Below are 17,508 nucleotides of genomic sequence, written 5' to 3' on the forward strand. Positions count from 1 at the left end.
CTGTATGCAGGTTTCTTGTCCTTCTGAAGAAGACGGGTTTAAAACTGTTGAAACCACGGTTAAAGTTAACTGAATATCACCATTCATTGCTATCGGTTGGCGGTCTTATTGACCTGCTGTTCCGTAACGGTCGCTGAACCTCTGTTATTAATATTAGAAAAAGTATATAGCGTATTTACTTGCATTTAATATTAAAGTATCTCTCAATAGCGTCATATTATGGTTACTTGGACATGTAGTTGAGAACAGTGTGATAATAATTACCGAAATACACAGTTCATTATTTTGTTGAAGAATGGAAAATATTTGTGACTCTGAAGTGGAATGTAACTGTGCAGTTTCTCGTGTTCTTCTAATAAAGAGCTAGTAGCATCCCGTACAAACAAACTAATTGGAAATTTAATTATTTCTAAAATATTTGTTCCTGGCTAAGAGTTTATTAAGCCTCAAGATAACGGACCCACGACCTACGTGCCGTTTTCTGCGCGGAGGACGAAAACCATGGAAGACTGCAAGTTGGTGAACATTAATTAGCACTAACGCATTCCACTCAGGGCAGTGGTAGCAAATAGGTACCTCACTTGTACTGCAATCTCAGTACAAATGAACACTGGACGCATTCGGGAGGGCGACGGTTCAATCCCACGTCCGGCCATTCTGGTTAGGTTTTGCGTGATTTCCATAAGCCTCTTCAGGCAAATGCCGGGATGGTTCCTTTGAAAAGGGCACGGCCGACTTCCTTCCCTAATCCGATGACCTCGCTGTTTGGTCTCCTCCCCCCAAAACGACCGACCTCACTACAAATGAGATCTGTGACACGTCATCGGTGGTAACACAGAGGAAGTATGAAGAAGATATTTTTCCTGAGAAGGGCTTTTCACACGCTCGTATATACAAAGTGAGGCATTTAAATTCGATTGTTGGAATATTTGGCGAAATACACATCGGGTTAAAAAAAGTGGTAATAAACATTGTTCACCTCGAAAAAGGACACCCATTAACAAACGCTCGACCCCCTGAACCACCCGCTGGGGCAAGAGGGGAAGGGGGTGACTTTGAAATCTTAAATAGGAACCCCAATTCTTTATTGCGGATTTGGATTCTCCGTGAAAAAATATGTAACTTTTGTATGACACATTTCTTTCGTTTCATGATAGATGGCACTGTAATCAGCAAACATAGAAATGAGGTGACAATTGTTGCAAAACGGTACTACCTCAAACAAATACAAGTGGGATTAAGACAATTGATGTACTTTTTTGATATTTCTGATAATGCTACCATGTGAGACCTCCCACAACCGAATGAAGCACAGACCATGATCATGGGCTCATTCCGTGGTCAGACTGTGCATGTTACTTCAATGATTCGGACTGTGCACGTCAAACAACCATGTAATCTGCCTCCCATATAAGCCTCCCGTTCCCCATGTAGATCCTCTTTCAACTGATTACTTTCCCCCGTCTGGTCCTTTTCCTGGAACATATCCACATCCTCTACACCTCCGGCTGCCTTGATCCCCATCATACCCTGGTTGCTACTCACCTCTCCAATCCTTGCCCTCTGCCACTCCTACACCGCTGTGTCCCCCTACCCTCCACCTCTACACCCTTCACCTCCTTTCCCAAGGTGGCTTCCATCTACTCCCCCTCACAGATGGTGCCCTCTCTCCCACCATTCATCCCTCCAATCAACTCTGATCCTCACCTCCCCCTCCCTTCCTCTGTCCATTTCCCAGGCTCCCTCCCCCGCCCCTTCCATCCTGTTTTTTCCCCACCTATCCTCTCTCTGACTCCCTTCTCTCCCCCAAGTCCTTTTGCTCTCCCCTCCAGTGTCCTTCCCACTCCTCGTGTCTGCTCTGCCCCCCTTTTCTAAGTACCCTCTCTCTATTTGGCTCCCCCCTTTTTTCTTTTCCTCTCCTCCCCCACCTTTCCCCCTCATTGGTTCAGGTTCCCTCCCCCCAATATGCCGCCGTGTCGCCTCTAAAATGCTGTTTTAAGTGAGTGTTCAGTGTTGCGCATCCCCTGTTAGTGTTACAAACAGCCACCATACTGTAGCTAGTCGTGTTTTTTACCTTGTAGGAACAGAAACCATACTGTCGCTGTGTTTTTTAATTGTGCCTGTCTATTTACTATGTGTTTCTATCAGAATCACCGACTGTTCGTTTTTATATTTTCTTCGTATCTTTTTCTCCTGTTTCAGATTTCAACAGCCACCATTTTATCGCCTGATTTTATTGTTCTCATATCTCCTGATTCTGTTTTTTAATTTTTCTGTGGACTGCAGAGCGGCGTACTGTGCTGTTGCCAGAGGGGGGAATCGAAATCCAATAAAGAAGAAAAATACACATCTCGCAATTGTTCCACGATGTTAACGATTGCAGAGAGGATCGATATAATTGCCGCGTACTTTGAAACTCGTAGAAATGTTGACGAAGCTCGTCGAAGATATGCTACTCTGTTCCCCAACACCTCGGGCATGGATGTGTGTGATGTCCTTAGGTTAGTTAGGTTTAATTAGTTCTATGTTCTAGGCAACTGATGACCTCAGAAGTTAAGTCGCATAGTGCTCAGAGCCATTTGAACCATTTTTGTTCCCCGACAGGAATGTTCTGTCTGCAACGACGTTTCGCAGTATTGTCCACCTGTTTGATGAAACGGGAAGTGTTAAACCTAGAGAAATAGTCCGACCGCAGCCTGTGACAAACGAAAATAACACAGTGAACTTTTTAGCTGCTGTACTGCAAATCCTCACATTAGTTCTCGGAAAATTGCGCGAGGTTCAGGAACTTCGAAAAGAAGTGTTCTATGCATACTGCATGCACACAAATGGCATCCATTTTATTTATTGCTGCATGAGGAACTACATGGTGACGATTTTCATAATCGCCTGAATTTCTGCAACTGGATACAGGAACAACTGGCAGTCAATTATTATCATTTCACAGATACTTTTCTCCGGCAAATCAAATTTTATGAATCGAGGTCAAGTGAATCGACATAATACGCATTACTGGGCAGTGGAGAATCCTCATTGGGTAAGGCAAGTTGAACATCAACGCCATGGAGTGTCAACGTTCGGTGCGGTATTTTACGAACGCCCATACTTCATAGAAGGTAACCTGGTTGGTCAAATGTACAGCGATTATGTTTTACCCAGAGTAACAGACGATATTCCACTTCAAACGAGACTGGATATGTCGTTTAAACACTATGGATGCCCAGCGCATTATTCACGACTAGCTCGAGAAGTTTTGAATCAAATGTTCAAAAGTGGGTGAATTACTGAGCGACCAAATTGCTGAGGTCATCAGTCTCACTACTTACACATTACTTAAACTAACATAACCTAACTTTTGCTAAGAACAACACACACACACACACACACACATGCCCGAGGGAGGACTCGAACTTCTCGCGGGAGGAGCTGCGCAGTCCGTGACGTGGCGCCTCAAATCGCGTGGCTGAATCGAGACTATCTGTGTCGATGGACTGGACGAGGAGGTCATCACACGTGACCCGCACTTTCACCCGATTTGACTTCTGCCGATTTTTTCCTGTAGGGATGGCTAAAAGAGAGTGTTTGCGTGGATGTACAACCAACACCCGAAAATATGCGGCAGTGAATTTGCAATGAATCTGCAACCATTAGCGCACAGACACTAAGGCAAGGCGCAAATTGAGACGCGTATAGCACGTGTGACGTGACACTAGACTACAGCGCGACACGCACGTGCCGCACGAGTCGCGCGGGTGCAGCGCATATTGCGACGCGCACACCATACTTCGCACGCGCCGACTGGCGACGCTCTGCACTGACTGAACCGAAGCGCGTGCAACCTGTTATCTTCCTCAAACAATAATACAGAAATATTCACTGAAAATATATGATTTTTGCCTTACTTGTGGCGTTATATGTCATCTTCGTGGCGAAGTGAGCATCATCTCGCTAATGGCCATTCTTATTGCAAAGTACACATTTTAGTAAGACACTACGCAAAACTCAAAAAGTTTGCAACGAAAATTAGGGGTCGCTATGATTTTGCGTTTGGTGCGTATTACACCATATGTTGCTGCGTATGAAATTTAGCTAACATACTGAATTTTTGTTTAGATTTGGGAGGAGGTCTCTATCTGCCTCTGATCTCGACAAAATGGATCCCATGTAGCACGCTCTCTTCCGATCTCACGCCCGCGAGAATGAAATACTCGCAACATCTCTCATATCTCCTAAACCGCTGGAGACATCGAAACGAAAGTTTGGTGAATGATATCACACAAGGAGGAAAGTGTTTTGCCAATTCTTAACACATAGAACTTTCTTATCTATGGCGATATATCAGTACTTACACTTGCCTTTTCACTCCAGTGACTGTAATTTTTTAAGAGTTATCGACAGCTAGCAAAACAAGAGCTTCCTAGTATGGAAATAAACATGAAATTTCTTCTTTCATGTTACTGTAAACCGACACTATGAGGTTTTTCGTAAGCTGTTGAGCTCTGTGACCGCCAATTACCTTTTTAATCAGGCACTCCGTTTCGGAATTCTGTCGCAATAGCTGCTGTGAGATGAGTTTGGCAAGTCACACTAAGACAAAGGAAGTACAATGAAACCTGTCACCAAGAGAAATGTAGCCGTTACTCATAAATAGTGATGCTTCTTCGAATGAGAAAAGGTTAACAACTAACACAAAATTAGATTGCCAATTCTGTTGGAATTTTTTTAGAATCCCCGTAATCCATCGTATTTTTAACACTGAGCGACTAGAATGGAAACTTACCAAAGGATTTTATTCCTTCTCCTGACCTGAGCAGTATTTTCCGCAGCTCGTGGTCGTGCGGTAGCGTTCTCGCTTCCCACGCCCGAGTTCCCGAGTTCGATTCCCGGTGGGGTCAGGGATTTTCTCTGCCTCGTGATGACTGGGTGTTGTGTGATGTCCTTAGGTTAGTTGGGTTTAAGTAGTTCTAAGTTCTAGGCGACTGATGACCATAGATGTTAAGTCCCATAGTGCTCAGAGCCATTTGAACCATTTTTTTAAAATAAAATAATGACGAGCGTTCCTTCAGGCGGAATGATAGGCACATGCCAGATACTGGTTGCTCACCTACAGCTTGCCAAACTGACAATGCGTGATCGCGAATAAAATAGTTGTTACTGAGAAAAATAATCAAGTGATTTGTCGCACAACACAACGGTGAGTGTATGATCATCAGTGGAGGACAATGCGCGCGACAGGAATGCACAAGCTAGCCATGTGTGCTGGAGTTCGAAAAACATTGTCATGAAAGTAGATCTGCCTTTGTCGGCAGTACACTTCAACAAATTAAATATATCTAATCATGATACTCTTTTGGCATATTCCTACTGTTGTAATAATACCGACCATTTTCTTCATTTGTGTAGCCTGTTGTATAATTAGTTTATTAATGCTGTAGTCTGCATGCAACAATTAAAATGCTTTTTCTCATCAGGGCGAACCAATTAAAACATTATTATTTGTGACTGCTTTTCGACTGTTTGTAGCTTGTAGTGGAAATGTGATATTCACATGCATGTGGTACAGTGTGTCGTATTACATTATTACATCCATATCCAAGTAATCATAGTGAGACTTCTATACTTCAGATCTTGGACGCTTTTCACCAGGAGATTACAACTTTCCAAATTTTTGTAGCAGATCGCACAGATACGCCAGCATACTAGGCAGCGAGAAGATAACCTTGTTTTACTTCCCTGCCTTGCTTCTTAATCATATGATTTTATAATATTCCTTGCTTCCTTATTCACTACCCTCTGTTCCTTCTTGCGATTTGAAAACATCGCGGAGGCATGTGATACAATTTCAGCGGCCAATGGCTCACCAGTTACTGAAGTATGCATTTTCCTTGACAAAAGAAAAAAAAACTATACAGATATAAATAACAGAAAAGCATAATGTACTAACGAAGAAAGCTGGAGTGTTTAATTAGCGAAAAACGAAACACTACCCAAAGGCAATAAAATTTAGTATACAGCAAGGCAATATTTATCGTATGGGCAATACTACCACTGCTCATATGCGCCGTGCCGATGTGAGCATATGGCCGGACTACTCGCAAATTGAGACGCATATAGCGCGTGTGGCGCGGCGCAGCACAGTGCGTGTTTTTGTAACATCACAGGTTCAAATGGGACCGCGCAAGTTGCAACGCGACGCGACTGGGACGCGACACGCGCCTGCGCCAGGTCGTGCGGCGTTGTGGTTGCGGCACAGTTTCTCGCTAGCACCGTGGGAAATTTGAGGCGGGGAGTGGAAAAGTAGTCGGGCCATATTGCTCACATCGGAGCGGTGCATATGAGCAGTGGTAGTATTGCCCATACGATAAATTTTGCCTTACTGTGTACTAAATTTCAATCCCTTTGGGTAGTGTTTCGTTTTTCACCATTTAAACGCTCCAGCTTTCTTGGTTAGTGCATTATACTTTTCTCTTATTTATATCTGTATAGTTTTTTTTTTCTGTCTTAGAAAAATGCATACTTCAGTAACCGATGAGCCGTTGGCCGCTGGAATTGTATCATATGCCTCTGCGATGTTTTCAGATCGCAAGAAGGGACAGAGGGCAGTGAATAAGGAAGCAAGGAATATTATAAAATCATGTGATTAAGAATCAAGGCAGGAAAGTAAAACAAGGTTACGTTCTCGCTGCCTAGTTTGCTGGGGTATCTGTAAGATCTGTTACAAAAATTTAGAAAGGGATAATCTCCACAGGTGTGATCCCTTTGTGCTCCTGGTAAAAAGCGTCCAAGATCTGAAGTATAGAAGTCTCACTGTGATTACTCTGATATGGATGTAATAATGTAGTACGACCGCACTGCAGTTCCTTCTCTAAATCCTCGCACAAACGAAAAAATGGCTGACATCGAAATAAGTGTCCAAGGAATAGAAAAGCAACTGGAATCACTCAATAGAGGAAAGTCCACTGGACCTGACGGGATACCAATTCGATTCTACACAGAGTACGCGAGAGAACTTGCCCCCCTTCTAACAGCCATGTACCGCAAGTCTCTAGAGGAACGGAGGGTTCCAAATGATTGGAAAAGAGCACAGATAGTCCCAGTCTTCAAGAAGGGTCGTCGAGCAGATGCGCAAAACTATAGACCTATATCTCTTACGTCGATCTGTTGTAGAATTTTAGAACATGTTTTTTGCTCGCGTATCATGTCATTTCTGGAAACCCAGAATCTACTATGTAGGAATCAACATGGATTCCGGAAACAGCGATCGTGTGAGACCCAACTCGCCTTATTTGTTCATGAGACCCAGAAAATATTAGATACAGGCTCCCAGGTAGATGCTATTTTTCTTGACTTCCGGAAGGCGTTCGATACAGTTCCGCACTGTCGCCTGATAAACAAAGTAAGAGCCTACGGAATATCAGACCAGCTGTGTGGCTGGATTGAAGAGTTTTTAGCAAACAGAACACAGCATGTTGTTATCAATGGAGAGACGTCTACAGACGTTAAAGTAACCTCTGGCGTGCCACAGGGGAGTGTTATGGGACCATTGCTTTTCACAATATATATAAATGACCTAGTAGATAGTGTCGGAAGTTCCATGCGGCTTTTCGCGGATGATGCTGTAGTATACAGAGAAGTTGCTGCATTAGAAAATTGTAGCGAAATACAGGAAGATCTGCAGCGTATAGGCACTTGGTGCAGGGAGTGGCAACTGACCCTTAACATAGACAAATGTAATGTATTGCGAATACATAGAAAGAAGGATCCTTTATTGTATGATTATATGATAGCGGGACAAACACTGGTAGCAGTTACTTCTGTAAAATATCTGGGAGTGTGCGTACGGAACGATTTGAAGTGGAATGATCATATAAAATTAATTGTTGGTAAGGCGGGTACCAGGTTGAGATTCATTGGGAGAGTACTTAGAAGATGTAGTCCATCAACAAAGGAGGTGGCTTACAAAACACTCGTTCGACCTATACTTGAGTATTGCTCATCAGTGTGGGATCCGTACCAGGTCGGGTTGACGGAGGAGATAGAGAAGATCCAAAGAAGAGCGGCGCGTTTCGTCACCGGGTTATTTGGTAACCGTGATAGCGTTACGGAGATGTTTAATAAACTCAAGTGGCAGACTCTGCAAGAGAGGCGCTCTGCATCGCGGTGTAGCTTGCTCGCCAGGTTTCGAGAGGGTGCGTTTCTGGATGAGGTATCGAATATATTGCTTCCCCCTACTTATACCTCCCGAGGAGATCACGAATGTAAAATTAGAGAGATTAGAGCGCGCACGGAGGCTTTCAGACAGTCGTTCTTCCCGCGAACCATACGCGACTGGAACAGGAAAGGGAGGTAATGACAGTGGCACGTAATGTGCCCTCCGCCACACACCGTTGGGTGGCTTGCGGAGTATCAATGTAGATGTAGATGTAGATGTACTACATGCACGTGAACATCACATTTCCGCTGCAAGCTAGGAACAGTCGAAAAGCAGTCACAAATAACAATGTTTCAAATGGTTCCCCATGATGTGAAAAAGCATTTCAATTGCTGCATTAACATGATCAGCATTAATAAACTAATTACACCCAGGCTACACAAATGAAGAAAATGGTCGGTATTATTACGAATGTAGGAATATCCTAAAAGAGTGTTACGATTAGATATACTTCATTTGTTGAAATGTACTGCTGACAAAGGCAGATCTACTTTCAAGACAATGTTTTTCGAACTCCAACTCACAAGGCACACATGGCTAGCTTATGCATTCCTATTGCGCGCATTATCCTCCGCTGCTGACAATACACTAACCACTGTGTTGTGTGACGGATCAATTGTTTATTTTTCTCAATAACAACTATTTTCAGAATGAGATTTTCACTCTGTAGCGGAGTGTGCGCTGATATGAAACTTCCTGGCAGATTAAAACTGTGTGCCCGACCGAGACTCGAGCTCGGGACCTTTGCCTTTCGCGGGTAAGTGCTCTACCATCTTAACAACTATTTTATTCGCGATCACACATCGTCAGTTTGGCAAGTCGTAGGTGAGTAAACAGTATCTGGCATGTGCCTATCATTCCGCCTGAAGGAACGTTCGTCATTACTTTAATACTGCTCAGATCAAGAGAAGGAATAAAATCCTTTGGGAAGTTTCCATCCCAGTCGCTCAGTGTTAAAAATATGACTGGTTACGGGGATTCCACCAAAATTCCAACAGAATTGGCAATCTATTTTTGTGTGAGTTGTTAACCTTTTCTCATTCGAAGAAGCATCACCGTTTGTGAGTAACGGCCACATTTCTCTTGGTGACTGGTTTAATTGTACTTCCTTTGCACAGTGTAACTTGCCCAACTCCTCTCACAGCAACTATTGAGACAGAATTCCGAAACAGTGCCTCATTAAACAAGTAATTGGCAATCACAGAGCTCAATAGCTTACGAAGAACCTCATAGTGTCGGTTTGCAGTAACATAAAGGAAGAAATTTCATGTTTATTTTCATACTAGGAAGCTCTTGTTTCGCTAGCTGTCGATAACTCTTAAAAAATTACAGTGACTGGAGTGAAATAAATAAAAAGAGTTTGCAACGAAAATTAAGGGTCGCTATGATTTTGCGTTTGGTGCGTATTACACCATATGTTGCTGCGTATGAAATTTAGCTAACATGCTGAATTTTTGTTTAGATTTGGGAGGAGATCTCTATCTGCCTCCGATCTCGAGAAAATGGATCACACGTAGCGCGCTCACTTCCGATCTCACGCCCGCAAGAATGAAATACTCGCCACATCTCTCATATCTCCTGAACCGCTCGAGACATCGAAACGAAAGTTTGGCGAATGATAGCACACAAGAAGGAGAGTGTTCTGTCAGTTCTTAAACACACACAACTTTCTTATCTATGGCGATATATCAGTACTTATACTTTCCTTTTTATTAATTTCACTCCAGTGACTGTAATTTGTTAAGAGTTATCGACAGCTAGCGAAACAAGAGCTTCCTAGTATGAAAATAAAAATGAAATTTCTTCTTTTATGTTACTGCAAATCGACACTATGAGGTTCTTCGTAAGCTATTGAGCTCTGTGATTGCCAATTACTTGTTTAATGAGACTCTCCGTTTCGGAATTCTGTCTCAATAGTTGCTGTGAGAGGAGTTGGGCAAGTTACACTGTGACAAAGGAAGTACAATTAAACCATTCACCAAGAGAAATGAGGCCGTCACTCACAAACGGTGATGCTTCTTCGAATGAGAAAATGTTAACAACTCTCACAAAAATAGATTGCCAGTTCTGTTTGAATTGTGATGGAATCCCCGTAACCCATCGTATTTTTAACGCTGAGCGACTGGAATGGAAACTTACCAAAGGATTTTATTCCTTCTCTTGATCAGAGCGGTATTAAAATAATGACGAGCGTTCCTTCAGGTGGAATGATAGGCACATGCCAGATACTGGTTACTCACCTACTGCTTGCCAAACTGCCAATGAGTGATCGCGAATAAAATAGTTGTTATTGGGAAAAGTAAACAATTGATCCGTGGCACAACACAGTGGTCAGTGTATTGTCAGCAGCGGAGGATAATGCGCGCGACAAGAATGCACAAGCTAGCCATGTGTGCCTTGTGAGCTGGAGTTCGAAAAACATTGTCATGAAAGTAGATCTGCCTTTGTCAGCAGTACATTTCAACAAATTAAATATATCTAATCATGATAATCTTTTAGGATATTCCTACTTAAGCTATAATACCCTCAAGTTTCTTCATTTGTGTAGCCTGTTGTACAATTAGTTTATTAATGCTGATAATAGGCATCCAACAATTGAAATGCTTTTTCTCATCACGGCGAACCAATTAAAACATTGTTATTTGTGACTGATTTTCAACTGTTTCTAGCTTGCAGTGGAAATGTGATGTTCACCTGCATATAGTACAGTGTGTCGTATTACTTTATTACATCCATATCCAAGTAATCACAGTGAGACTTCTATACTTCACATCTTGTACACTTTTACCAGGAGCACAAAGGGATCACACCTGTGGAGATTATCCCTTTCTAGATTTTTGTAGCAGATCGTATATATACGCCAGAATACTAGGCTGCGAGAAGATAACCTTGTTTTACTTTCCTGCCTTCCTTCTTAATCACATGATTTTATAATAATCCTTGCTTCCTTATTCACAACCACTGTCCCTTCTTGCGATCTGAAAACATTGTGGATGCATATGATACAATTCCAGCGGCTAATGGCTCACCAGTAACTGAAGTATGCATTTTTCTTGAGAGAAGAAAAACAAAACAAAAGTATACAGATGTAAATAACAGAAAAGTATAAAGTACTAACGAAGAAATCTGGAGTGCTTAAATGACGAAAAACGAAACACTGCCCGTGCAATACTATCACTGCTGATATGCGCCGTTCCGATGTGAGAATATGGCCGGTCTACTTTTCCGCTCCCCGCCTCAAATTTCCCACGGTGCTAGCGAGGCACGCGCGACGCGCGGCGCGAGAAACTGTGCCTCAACCACAACGCCGCGCGACCTGGGGCAGGCGCATGTCGCGTCCCAGTCGCGTCGCGTCGCAATTTGCGCGGCCCCATTTGAACCTGTGATGTTACGAAAACACGCGCTGCGCTGCGCTGCGTCGCGCTATACGCGTCTCAATTTGCGCCTAGCCTTATACATGTCGGATAGTCATTCAGACACAGAGTTGCAATGTGCATTAGAAATAACAGACAACATTTAGAACATTTGCTGCACTGAAACACTTCTGAAACGCAAGAGGAGACGCAGTGATGAAGCACACCGAGACAGTGAGAGGCAAAGGCACTCACTGGTAGTAGGGTAATGACAGACTCAGTGCAATTTTGATATCAAATTGATATGCAAATTAATTAAACTGATCAATTAATCACCCCCACCCTGTCCACCCCCACCCACTGCCGCTCCCAATCACGCCCACTCCCACATGATGTCATGTGTTTTTCTCAGACTGCACGTGTGCCCCAGCCCCTCCCCCTCCCCTCCCACACCTGCCCCCTCCCACAACCTACCCTTTTGGTGGGAATTTCGAATTTTGACAGGAATTTCAAATTTTGGTGGGAATTTATTTGACCCAGGGCTGTACTGACATCACACCCAGGAATTGATGGGACATTAAAATTGTAGGTACCCTTTATGGGACTCGAACTGTGGTCCTCCTACGAGGAAAGCCGAAGTGCACCCCCTAACACAATTAAACCAACAGAGGCACTTGGAATTGACAGGAAATAAAAAATGGCTGTACCCTTAGCGGGGCTCGAACCCTGATTCTACTGAATGGAAGGCCCAAGTACTTCCTCCACCCCCCCCCCCCCCCAACACATGGAAACTGTCCACATGCTGGAGAGAAAGGTTAGGTTGGTGTACTTTATTTTGGTCACGAAACTGACACAATCCTAATTGTGTGATTAATCACAAAGATCAGGCCTAATCACACAATTATATGCATAGCACTACACAAGGACGGCATAAAAACGCACCACAACTCAAAAACTTACGACACCATAGAATTGGTGCTATCCTGATGGGAAATAATTTCGCAATACCACTCGAAACGAGCTACAGACACATTCAAACTCTACCCTACACCTACAAGCTGGCAGGAAAAAGGCAGGGGTACTATCTTTGTTCTTTTTGGCGCGAAATACTTTCAACTGACGAGAACCATTCTGTGGGCCCCTAGCCATCTCTTCCACCCACCAGGCGGCACATCATTAATATCAGTTTGATAGGGTAATTAATTAAATTGATCATGAGAGTCACATCACATGGCGAGTAATTTTTTTTTTCAGCAGTTGAATTACACTCACCAAGTAGGACAACTGGGAATCCATAGAGGAAACACAATGTTCTTTTCGAGGAACGCTATTGAGAAATGACATCTGAATCTGACCACAGAGGGATTCTACGGCCCACAGCGTACATTTTGCATAAGGACCGCGCTATTAAAACACGACCATAACGCCTATGTTACCATCACCCTGCATAAAAAGTGGTTTTGAGAGTACAGGCACACTTGGGTCGCTGATAGTGTTACGCTTTCAGGCAGAAATGCTGTCCACAGTTTGGAATCAAGTCTATCCATTCAACCACATATTTGTGTTGGATCCTGCAGAGACATCTACATCTAAAACGCCTTTCGCGGGCAAGTGCTCTACCAACTGAGCTACCGAAGCACGACTCACGCCCGGTACTCACAGCTTTACTTCTGCCAGTACCTCGTCTCCTACCTTCCAAACTTTACAGAAGCTCTTCTGCGAACCTTGCAGAATCTGCCAGGAAGTTTCATATCAGCGCACACTCCGCTGCAGAGTGAAAATCTCATTCTGGAAACATCCCCCAGGCTGTGGCTAAGCCATGTCTCCGCAATATCCTTTCTTGCAGGAGTGCTAGTTCTGCAAGGTTCGCAGAAGAGCTTCTGTAAAGTTTGGAAGGTAGGAGACGAGGTACTGGCAGAAGTAAAGCTGTGAGTACCGGGCGTGAGTCGTGCTTCGGTAGCTCAGTTGGTAGAGCACTTGCCCGCGAAAGGCAAAGGTCCCGAGTTCGAGTCTCGGTCGGGCGCACAGTTTTAATCTGCCAGGAAGTTTCATATCAGCGCACACTCCGCTGCAGAGTGAAAATCTCATTCTGGTGACATCTACATCTAAATCTACACCCATACTCCGCAAGCCACCTGACGGTGTGTGGCGGAGGGTACCTTGAGTACCTCTATTGGTTCTCCCTTCTATTCCAGTCTCGTATTGTGTGTGGAAAGAAGGATTGTCGGTATGCTTCTGTGTGGGCTCTAATCTCTCTGATTTTATCCTCATGGTCTCTTCGCGAGATATACATAGGAGGGAGCAATATACTGCTTGACTCTTCGGTGAAGGTATGTTCTCGAAACTTTGACAAAAGCCCGTACCGAGCTACTGAGCGTCTCTCCTGCAGAGTCTTCCCCTGGAGTTTATCTATCATCTCCGTAACGCTTTCGCGATTACTAAATGATCCTGTAATGAAGCGCGCTGCTCTCCGTTGAATCTTCTCTATATCTTCTATCAACCCTATCTGGTACGGATCCCACACTGCTGAGCAGTATTCAAGCAGTGGGCGAACAAGCGTACTGTAACCTACTTCCTTTGTTTTCAGATTGCATTTCCTTAGGATTCTTCCAATGAATCTCAGTCTGGCATCTGCTTTACCGACGATCAACATTATATGATCATTCCATTTTAAATCACTCCTAATGCGTACTCCCAGATAATTTATGGTATCTTGTGATTTTTATGGCATCTTGTAATGATTGCAGTCCTTGTGAGACATATGTGTGTCACACCCGTATCTCGAAACGAGTCACCTTTTTTCGAACCTATCTGCGAAGGATTCCATACACCAAGAATTCCAGCGCTGTTTTTAGACAGTCCCTCTGCATCTTGTAACTGCTCCTAAGCCTCTGGCCTGCCCTCCTTGCAGCTTGGTCCATGTGATCGTCCCAGTTTAAGTCTGACTTGTACGGAACTCGAAGAGTGCTATATCTAAGACCTTCTACATCATGTGGGGACCAGGATAGCTGAGTTAATGCGATTGGAGCGCGTTTTGACTGCTCAGTGGAAATGGGAAAATGTTGTCATACCCCCGCCAACTGTGTACAGTGTGTAAGGCCAGCTCCAAATGAAGCTTTCCCCTACAACATGAGGTAGTAGAAGAGATAGTATGAGCGGTTGGGAAAGTAAGGAAGACTACACATCATAGATGGCATGGAGAAAGGGCGAAGATTTTACTACTGCATTGCGACACATCTCCAAACTACATACAGGTACTGCAGTCTGAAGGTGATCTGCCTCTCTCAGGGTGCATTCATGTCTATCACCCAAACACATGTGGCGATCCTATTAAATATACGTGTGTTGATCCATTGGAGCAGGAGACGTGTGATCGACATTGCTTGCACAGAACTGTGTAAAGTTTCATCGCATGTACTGTACGAGGACCATCTCCCACACATTATCAGCTGCAGGAAAGAGTCCCTGTTACATTTTTGGCAAATCGCTTTTCCGGCTATAACGCGCTTTGTGCACTGACATACATTTTGTTTTTCCTGCCACGACTTCGACCTCTGTGTCAGGTTCTAAACCAACATTAACACGTTTGGTCCATTGACCTCCCCAGAAAACTAGACATTACACAGAGTAAATCATATTGCTGCTGCTGATCCCACAACGCACCCAAGCTCTGGGTGATTGAAACAAAATGTAATCATAATATAGGGAAACTGAGTGTGAGGCACTGAGGAGCGATTCCAAACTGCTGTCTGAATGTGATTGACAACCTCTACATTTAATATCATCATTCACAGTGATGGGATAGCTGATGATACTGTGTTCCATTTGACTGATTCCTCATTTGCTGCCATGCCCGCAATCACTGTCCCGATGTTAGCCATCCCCGGAAGTTGTTGCCCCCTCCACCAAGACTCTTTCTCCATCTCATACAAGCGATGTCAGTCAATCAGTATATGGTAATCAAAAGCACACCAGTGGACGGTTGGGATGAAAAAGACACCATGTATGTACTGTAATAATAAGAGTCATAGTTGATAGTGTGATCAATTTTAGCAATTTCATCATAATTTCAACACCGACCAACGACACGGTAGCATGCTTAGCAATTTCTGTATCATCGCTAAACAGCCCCTCCACTACTTTACGAGTACCATCGCGAATGTAAATAGATGACTGTGCAGTACGTCCACTCATTGTTTATTCTCGAACATCTACATCATCAAACTATACCAGACAGCAGCCTACATATCTCTAGCACTTTGATCAAAGTGCGTAACATGCGATCTTTCTCTACAGGGTGTTACAAAAAGGTATAGCCAAACTTTCAGGAAACATTCCTCACACACAAAGAAAGAAAAGATGTTATGTGGACATGTGTCCGGAAACGCTTAATTTCCATGTTAGAGCTCATTTTAGTTTCGTCAGTATGTACTGTACTTCCTCGATTCACCGCCAGTTGGCCTAATTGAAGGAAGGTAATGTTGACTTCGGTGCTTGTGTTGACATGCGACTCATTGCTCTACAGTACTAGCATCAAGCACATCAGTACGTAGCATCAACAGGTTAGTGTTCATCACGAACGTGGTTTTGCAATCAGTACAATGTTTACAAATGCGGAGTTGGCAGATGGATTAGCACGGGGCAATAGCCGTGGCGCGGTACGTTTGTATCGAGACAGATTTCCAGAACGAAGGTGTCCCGACAGGAAGACGTTCGAAGCAATTTATCGGCGTCTTAGGGAGCACGGAACATTCCAACCTGTGACTCGCGACTGGGGAAGATCTAGAACGACGAGAACACCTGCAATGGACGAAGCAATTCTTCGTGCAGTTGACGATAACCCTAGTGTCAGCGTCAGAGAAGTTGCTGCTGTACAAGGTAACGTTGACCACGTCACTGTATGGAGAGTGCTATGGGAGAACCAGTTGTTTCCGTACCATGTACACTTGTACAGCGTGTGCAGGCACTATCAGCAGCTTATTGGCCTCCACGGGTACACTTCTGCGAATGGTTCATCCAGCACTGTGTCAATCCTCATTTCAGTGCAAATGTTCTCTTTACGGATGAGGCTTCATACCAACGTGATCAAATTGTAAATTTTCACAATCACCATGTGTGGGCTGACGAGAATCCGCACGCAATTGTGCAATCACGTCATCAACACAGATTTTCTGTGGACGTTTGGGCAGGCATTGTTGGTGATGTCTTGATTGAGCCCCATGTTCTTCCACCTACGCTCAATGGAGCACGTTATCATGATTTCACACAGGATACTCTACCTGTGCTGCTAGAACATGTGCCTTTACAAGTACGACACAACATATGGTTCATGCATGATGGAGCTCCTGCATATTTCAGTCGGAGTGTTCGTACGCTTCTCAACAACAGATTCGGTGACTGATGGATTGGTAGAGGCGGCCCAATTCCATGGCCTCCTCGCTCTCCTGACGTCAACCCTCTTGACTTTCATTTATGGGGGCATTTGTAAGCTCCTGTCTACGCAACCCCGGTATCAAATGTAGAGACTCTTCGTGCTCGTATTGTGGACGGCTGTGATACAATACGCCATTCTCCAGGGCTGCATCAGCGCACCAGGGATTCCATGCGACGGAGGGTGGATGCACATATCCTCGCTAACGGAGGACATTTTGAACATTTCCTGTAACAAAGTGTTTGAAGTCACGCTGGTACGTTCTGTTCCTGTGTGTTTCCATTCCATGATTAATGTGATTTGAAGAGAAGTAATAAAATGAGCTCTAACATGGAAAGTAAGCGTTTCCGGACACATGTCCACATAACATATTTTCTTTCTTTGTGTGTGAGGAATGTTCCCTGAAAGTTTGGCCGTACCTTTTTGTAACTCCCTATATGTGGATGGGAGTCACAGAGCATTCACGCATTCTTAGGATAAATCTAGAGACCGAAAGATTCCTTGCATTGTCT

At 43.9% G+C, this 17,508-nt stretch overlaps 1 non-coding gene across 1 annotated transcript; it reads left to right on the forward strand.

Annotated features, from left to right (window-relative positions):
• Positions 1-13,515: 13,515 nt before the first annotated feature.
• Positions 13,516-13,590, forward strand: Trnas-cga. Its single transcript has one exon. It is a non-coding gene; the product is annotated as a tRNA-Ser (tRNA).
• The last annotated feature ends 3,918 nt before the right edge of the window (positions 13,591-17,508 follow it).

This window comes from Schistocerca piceifrons, chromosome 9, assembly GCF_021461385.2.
Source record: "Schistocerca piceifrons isolate TAMUIC-IGC-003096 chromosome 9, iqSchPice1.1, whole genome shotgun sequence".
In the NCBI taxonomy this organism is placed as follows: Eukaryota; Metazoa; Arthropoda; class Insecta; order Orthoptera; family Acrididae; genus Schistocerca; species Schistocerca piceifrons.